The 8,265-nt window shown below is 39.7% G+C and overlaps 1 long non-coding RNA gene across 2 annotated transcripts; it reads left to right on the forward strand.

The window, feature by feature from the left end:
• The first annotated feature begins 306 nt into the window (after window positions 1-306).
• LOC103884954 lies at window positions 307-1,615 on the forward strand. Of its 2 annotated transcripts, none has more exons than XR_647803.4 (3): window positions 307-501; window positions 641-776; window positions 1,292-1,615. It is a non-coding gene; the product is annotated as an uncharacterized LOC103884954 (long non-coding RNA). The 2 variants fall into 2 exon arrangements; XR_647802.4 differs by having other exon boundaries at window positions 1,296-1,615.
• Window positions 1,616-8,265: the final 6,650 nt, after the last annotated feature.

Here is an 8,265-nt window from a genome sequence, read left to right on the forward strand (position 1 = left end):
TGACTTAATTGTGTAGTTTCAAAACGTCAGATACACCCAGTTTACTGTGATTCAGTGAACTGTTCTTATAGGCTGAACAATGCAGTTAAAGAAAAATGCAGATAAAACACTGCCACTTAACACATCACTAGACTGGCTAAAACTTTGAAACATTAATCAAAGCACACTAAACACTTAATTTCAAATGTGCGGAAGAACAAAAAGATCTCTGAAAATTCATTGAAGGACGAAGAGTCTAGCACCAGAGACCTGTAATCATGATGGCTTGCGCTGCAAGATGCTGATCATTGCCATAGCAACAGACTGTGTTTTGTTACATCATGGAAATCAGGAAAGTATGAGTTATGAGTGCAACACCCCATCGAGGGGACAAATTCAAAGCTATTATGAGAAAGGGTAATATAAGATGTAGTCATAGGTAAAGATGAGCATTTTGAAAAGGGTAATTACAAAAGCACACGAAGATAGATGAGCAGCTCATGAAAATTCGAGTCTACTTTTGTAAGTGAGGCTTTTATTTGTAACCATTCTTAATCACTGTTATCACTGGCTGATTTTCTTCTTCCTTTTGTAAAATAAGACACAACTGCAAACAGCTTTGAAAAGAAATTACAATTTTTTTACTTGTTTTATATTCTAGGAGACTCTCTTTTCTACTGCTATCAATTCAAAGAGAAATATAAAAAGCTTTTTAACTTTCATGTATTGTAAATATTGCACTCATCAAATATTCAACTGTACTTATACTGTGGGATTACAGATGTCACATATTAAAGGTACGTGTTCCAAGCATATGTACATGTATTCCATTATTATGAGCATGTTAGACTCAAACGTGTTGATACGTTACTAAGTACAGTGTTGATTTGTGTAAGAAACCCATATTAAAAAAAAACCTTAGGATAGTTAGAATTTCATTTCTAATAGTGCTAGCATAATGTCAAAGTGGACTGATGTTGCCACACATAGCAATAATAAAATCTAAACATAATGCAATAAGCAGATGCCTGAAGGTACTGGGGAATGAAGAGAAGCAGGCAGGTGTGGAACACAAATTCTGATGGAAGCTGTATGGTGTGAGTTCCCCTCTGTTGTTTCAGTCTGAGGGACAGGAGAAATGAGCACACATGAAGTTGGGAAGGAGGTAGCAGGGGAAACAGCACAGTTTGCCTGGCCTCAGGAGCCACAGTTAGGAGTCAGGGAAATTCAGCCTAATTGAAAACAGGGTGAGATACCTATGACAACGTCTTGTATTACATCTTGAATTTTTTTTTTTTTTTTCTTGTAAAAGCCAGGGAGAAGATCTCAGATTTCTGCCTGGTCACATCTTGGGCTGATCCTTGAATCATGCATGAGCGGAACAGAATCAGAGAAACTCAGAGATAACAGATCTGAATTGAACCAGGAGCTACTCTCCAAGAAACATTTTGCATTTTGTAGTTATTCAAATTAATTGCCTGCTAAAACAAAGGAAATGTTTCTTACAGAAAATAACAGATTTCAGCACTTCCAGTTGTTAATATTCATGATGTCTAAGATACTGCCAATAGATAAGTTTCAAAAAAAAATGATAAAATCATGGGCCTCAGAGAAATAAGAAAATGAACAGACATGATTTTACTTATTTATTTATTCTATTTGTTAGATATTATATTTAGTTCAAAAACATATCAGGAATCTTGAAATAAATGTTCAAATGGAGGCAAAACAGTTATGTCCCCCCCACAGCAGAGAGTGAAGTCAATTGAAATTTTACCAGACGGGAGAATCTGCATGTTTATAGGTCACTTATGCTTTGCAGAGTTATGAAATAGCTCAAAGAGGATGAAAGGTTAAAATCAGAAAGCTATGCAAACTGGTTGTATTAGGCTACTCTCACATTGCTATAAAGATATACCTGACTGGGTGATTTATGAAGAAAAGAGGTTTAATGAGCTCGTGGTTCTGCAGCTTGTATGGGAAACACGGTGCTGGCATCTGCTCGGCTTCTGGGGAGGCCTCAGGAAACTTACAATTATGGCAGAAGGTGAAGGTGGCCAGGCAAGTCACATGGTCAGAGTAGGAGCAAGAGAAAGACAGCAGGGAAGTGCTACATACTTACAAATGACCAGATGTCATGAGAACTCAATCACTATTGTGAAGACAGTGTGGAGGGGGACGGTGCTGAATCATTTATGAGGAATTTGCTCCCATGATCCAATTACTTCCTACCAGGTCCCACCTCCAACATTGGGGATTACAATTCAGCATGAGGTCTGGATGACGACACACATCCAAGCTGTAACAGTGGTTTAGCCAATTTGCAAAGAAGTTTGCAAGGTTTCTTTGTTTTTGTTTCTGTTTGTTTGTTTTGTTTTTAAGACAGAGTCTCATTCTGTTGCCTAGGCTGGAGTGCAGTGGCACAGTCTTGGCTCACTGCAACCTCTCCCTCCCAGGTTCACGCCATTCTCCTACCTCAGCCTTTGGAGTAGCTGGGACTACAGGCACCCGCCACCACACCAGGCTAATTTTTGTATTTTTAGTAGAGACAGGGTTTCACTATGTTGGCCAGGTTGTTCTCGAACTCCTGACCTCATGATCCGCCTGTCTCGGCCTCCCAAAGTGCTGCGATTACAGCGGTGAGCCACCATGCCTTGCCACAATTTTCCTTTATAAAGTTAAATATATACTTACTTTATGACCTATGCATTTCCTTCTGAGGTATTTATCCAAGAGAAATGAAAACACATGTTTACACAAAGACAGACATATGAATGGTCATATAAGTTTTATTTATAGTAGCCCCAAACTGGAGAGTACCCACGTGTCCATTAACCAGTGAATAAATAAACCCTTCTGCATTCATACAGTGAAATTAAACTCAGTAATACAAAGAATAAGCTGTGGAAACATGAAACAGCACAGACGAATCTCAAAATTATTTCGCTAAATGAAAGAATATAGACACAAAAGACTAGATGCTGTATAATACTATTTATCTCAAATTCTATAAAAATCAAAATTTGAGTTACTATAAACAGATTGGTGTTGCCAAGAATTGGGAGTGGGAGAGTATTCCTTGCAAAGAAGCATGAGAGAATCTTCTTGGGAGATGTAAATGCTCTGTATTTTACTGTGGTAGTGAATTCGCAACCATATATACTTGACAAAATTCAACAAAGAGCACTGCTATGGTTTAAATGTGCCCCTCCAAAATTCATGTTAAAACTTAATCCCTACTGTGGTGGTATTGAGGTAGGGACTTTGGGAAAGTGATGAAGTCATGAGGATTCTAGCCTCATGAATGGAATTAATGACTTTTTAAAAGATGCTTCAGAGAGCAGTTTGGCCCATTCATCCCATCGGCGGTGTGAGGACACAATGTTTAGCCCCTTACCCTTTGTAGAACTCAACAACAAGGCACCATCTTGGAAGCAGAGAGCGAGTCCTCACTCAACACTGAATCTGATAGCACCTTGTTCCGGGTCTTCCCCAGTCTGCAGAACTGTGAGAAATGTATTTCCATTATTTATAAATTACCCAGTCTGTGGTATTTTGCTCTTGCAGTAAGAATGAACGAAACAGAAATTAGTAATGAGAAGTGGAATGCTGCTGTAACAAAATGCCTACAAATGTGGAAGCAGCTTGTGGTGGTGAATACTGAGTGTCAACTTGATTGGATTGAAGGATGCAAGTATTGACTCTGGGTATGTCTATGAGGGTGTTGTCAAAGGAAATTAACATTTGATTCAGTGGACTGGGAAAGGCGGAGTCACCTTAATCTTTTTGAGACAGATGGTGACCACCATCTAATCAGCTGCCAGCGAATATAAAGTAGCCCAAAAAACGTGAAATGACGACAGTGGCCTAGCCTCCCAGCCTGCATCTTTCTCCCATGCTGGACGCTTCCTGTCCTAGAATATCGGACTCCAAGTTCTTCATTTTTGGGATTTGGACAGGCTCTCCTGCTCCTCAAGCTTGTGGGACCTTGTGATCATGTAATTTAAAACTTAATAAACTCCTTTATATATCTATTCTATTAGTTTTGCCCCTCTAGAGAAAGAGAACCCTGAGTAATACACAGCTTTTGAAGCTGGTCAGACTGGAGCACTTTGTTGGTGAATGCTAGAAGAAGCCTATGTCTCCATGAAGAGGGTGTTCAAGGTTGTCTGGTGAGGGCTCAGAAAAAGATGTGAGCTGTAGAGATAGTTATAATCTTCGAGATTGCTTAAGTGGTCATCATTAGAATGCTGATAGAAGTATAGACAGTTAAAGCCATTCTAATGAGGTCTCAAATAAAAATGAGGAAGAAGGTATTGAAAATTAAATAAAATGTCATCTATAAAGTGGCAAAGAATTTGGCTGTATTATGTCCCTGTTCCAGTATTTTGTGGAAGGCAAAACTTAAGAGCAATTGTTAGAATAGGTTGCTAGGCAGACATGAGCAGGGCAGGAAAGGCACCCCCACCCCCAAGAATGTTAGGCAACCGTAAGGTGATAGTCATGTGATCGTTAGACTGTCTGTCTAAAATGATAATTGTTCACAGCCAGCAGCAAGGAAAGGCAGCCTGCAAACAGACAGAAAATACCTGAAGCTTCCAGTAAGATCTTAGGAGTTGGGCGAGCAAGCTCAAGCATGCATACTAAGGGGCAAATGGTGGAATTTAACTGGTATGAGACCTTCCTCTAGGAACATTTGACTACTAAGGGAAAAAATGCCTCTGATATGGTTTGGCTGTGTCCCCACCCAGTTCTCATCTTGAATTGTAGCTCCCATAATCCCCACGTGTTGTGGGAGGGACCTGGTGGGAAATAATTGAATCATGGGGGTGGTTCCCCCATACTTTTCTCATGGTAGTGAATAAGTCTCACAAGATCTGATGGTTCTCTAAAGGGAAAAGCATTTTCACTTGGCTTTTATTTATCTCTTGTCTGCTGCCATGTAAGACATGACTTTTGCCTTCCACCATGATTGTGAGGCCTCCCCAGCCACATGGAACTGTGAGTCCATTAAAACTTTTTTTCTTTCTGAATTACCTGGTCTTGGGTATGTATTTATCAGCAGTGTGAAAATGGTCTAATACAGCCTCAAATGAGCATGTGCAAAACTTGAGTAAACATATTGCACATACAGCCCCCCCAAGTGCTGGCAGGCCACTGTATATGTGGAAAGCCTGCCCCAAGGACAAATCAAAAGAGGAGAAACACAAACGTCAGAACTATGCCAATGTATAAAATCCCCAAGTCAAGGGCTGAATGCAGCACTTGGATCTCTCAAGTTGTCTGCTTGGCCCTCTTCTAAGTGTACTTTACTTCCTTTTGTTCCTGTTCTAAAACTTTTAAATAAACTCAGTCCTGCTCTAAAACTTGCCTCTCTCTCTCTCTCTCTCTCTCTCTCTGCCTTAAAACTACTTCTGCCACTTGACTGAATTCTTTCCTCTGAGGAGTCAAGAATTGAGTTGCTGCAGACCCATCAGATTTGCTTCTGCTAACACAGTGAACTAAGATATTTGGTGGAAGAAATCTCAAAGTTTGAGAGTGCTACATGGTTTCTCTTGATGCTTCTAAATGTGAGAAGGAAGAATTAATTAAAGGTACCATTTATAGTAAAATGAGAAGTAGACTTAAAAATTTGGAAAATTTTAAGACTGACCAGACTGTAAAGAATAAAAAGGCATGTTTTGGAGAGAACAACAGGGGTCTTCCAAGTGAACTTTTGATAATGTTAGTATGCAAAAGAATGAAAGATTAACCCCAAATGCATTTTGGAGATCTTGGCTGCAACACCCATCAAAGGCCAAGACTGCCAGGGCCTTGAAGGCAGAATAGTTTCAAAAGAGGAGTCCAGAAAACTTATGGGATTTTGCAGCTCGTTGCCCAGTGCCCCCTCATGTCTCTGCTGCCGGAATTCTGGTGAAGCACTTTTTGGCTGCCCCAACTGTGGTTCAAGCAGTCCAGGTACACCTTATACTGCCCCTCCAGAAGGCACAAGTAGTAACCTTGGTGATACCCATGTGGTGCTAACTCTGCAGCTACACAGAGCTGTGGGAGCATGACTACCTCCACTTACATTTCAAAGGATGCCCTGGAAAGCCTGGATTCCCTGGAAAGCCTCGATGGTCAGGCAGAGAACTGCTACAGGTCAGAGCTGTTGCAGAGAGTCCCTGTTAGGGCAATGCCTAACAGAGCTATGGGATAGTCCCCACTAGAGCAATGTCTAGTGAAGCCATGGGAGGGAGTGGGGTGAGGGAATCCCCCAGAACTGTAGCACCACTAGTGTGCAACTTCAGCCTAGGAGAGTCACAGGTACAACACTCCAAACTGTAAGAGCTGCAGTGTAGGCTTTTCCCAGAAAAGCCGTGAGGGTGGACCCTTGTGGGCTCAACCCAGGCCCCAGTGTATCTGGAAGATGAGACATAGAGCCAAAGAAGACTACTTTCAGGCTGCCAGATTTAATGTTGCTTGCTTTGTTGGGTTTTGGATTTACTTGGGACCTTTACGCTTCTTGTCTATTTCTCCTTTTGGACTGGTAATGTCTATTCTATGCCTGCCCCACCATTGTATTTTATAAGCAGAAAAGTTGCTTGATTTTTCAGGCTAGGAACTGAAGGAGAATTTGCCTGAGGATGAATCACACTCACAGTCTCACCTATCTCTGACTTAGATGACATTTATTTGAGACTCCGGCCTCAGACTTTAAAACTGATGCTAGAATAAGGTAAAACTTTGGGAACTATTGAAATGAAGTATTTTGCATGTGAGGAAGGCATGAATTTTGGGGGACCGGGATATAATGCTATGGTTTGAATATTTGTGTCCTTCCAAAATTCATATTGGAATTTAATCCCCATTGGGGTGGTATTAAGATGTGGGACCTGTTGGGAACTGATTAAGTCACGAGGGCCCTGCCCACACTAATGGGACTAATGCTCAAAGGTTTCCAAGAGCTTCTTGGCCCCTTCATGTCTTTAGTCATATGAGGACAGAGTGACCCATTTCTTTCTGAAGATGTAGCAACAAGGCATCATTTTCAGAAGCAGATTAAGTCCTTACCAAAAATAAATTATTCCAGCAACTTCATCTTGGACTTGCCATTCTCCAAGGCCATAAGAAATAAATTCCTATTATTTCCAAATTACCCAGTCTGTGGTATTTTGATATAGCATCAGGAGTGGATTATGGACAGGCACATTTTAAGCAGATTTTTTTATTGCAAGTAAATAATACTTCAATACAACTAGATTTTTAAAAATACTTGCATTTTTAGGTTGTTGATGTTGAAACAATATATAATTTAATTATAACTTTAAATATGCACATAAATTGATGTACTGCATTTATGGAAATTATTGAGAAGATGAATTTGTACTAATTATAGATGGGATGATCTATAACTTATTTCAAAATTACTATTTAGTACATAAAAGCAGTTTTAATGTTCATCCCATCATTTCAGTAATGTTTGTCTGAAACCAAACATTCTGCATAAATTAGCAAGAAAACTACAAAGCTGTACTAGTATGTTGTATAGGTAGCATTTTAATTCTACTAAATTCAGCCAGAAATTATTGAAAAAAAAACCCTGTTATCTGAAAACTCATTCATTTTAATCATTGAAACATACTGAAATTCATTTAATTGCTGTCTTGTATTTTACTTAAAATGAATAAAGCAATGCAGGAAATATTTTAGCAGCACATAGTCCAATTTTCACACAATTGTCTTGAGAAACTAACTATAACAATTTAGCAAACCTAATAAAAATAGCCAGGGTTTATTGTCAGAAAAAGTTCTAAGTTTGAATCTCAAATTTATTCTCATGTGATGTAAGAAGATTTACCTTAATGTATTAAATCCTAGTTTACAACAGTTAAAAAGGGGGCTGCAAGGAATGCAGATGGCATTGTGAAGCTGGAAGAGACAGGTATCAGAATCTCTCTTGAAGCCTCCAGAAGCCAACCCTTTAGACACTTTGACTCTAGTGCAGTGAGATAGTTTAAAATTTCTGACCTCCAGTCCTCCAGACTTACTGGCATAGCATTTTCAATTGCTACTGTAACAAATACCACAAATAGTGATGTAAAACAGCACAGATTTATTATCTGAGAGTCTAGAGGCCAGAAATTTAAAATCAGTTGCAGTTTACAACAGGTAGGTGTCCATAGGGCTGGTTTCTCTTGGAGGCTTCAGGGGAGAATCTAGTACCTGTTTGTCCAGCTTCGTGAGACCACCTGCACTTCTTGCTGCCCTTGTTTCCACCTTCAAAGCCAGCAGCACAACATAGTC

The sequence above is a fragment of the Papio anubis genome, chromosome 5 (genome assembly GCF_008728515.1).
Source record: "Papio anubis isolate 15944 chromosome 5, Panubis1.0, whole genome shotgun sequence".
Taxonomy (NCBI): Eukaryota; Metazoa; Chordata; class Mammalia; order Primates; family Cercopithecidae; genus Papio; species Papio anubis.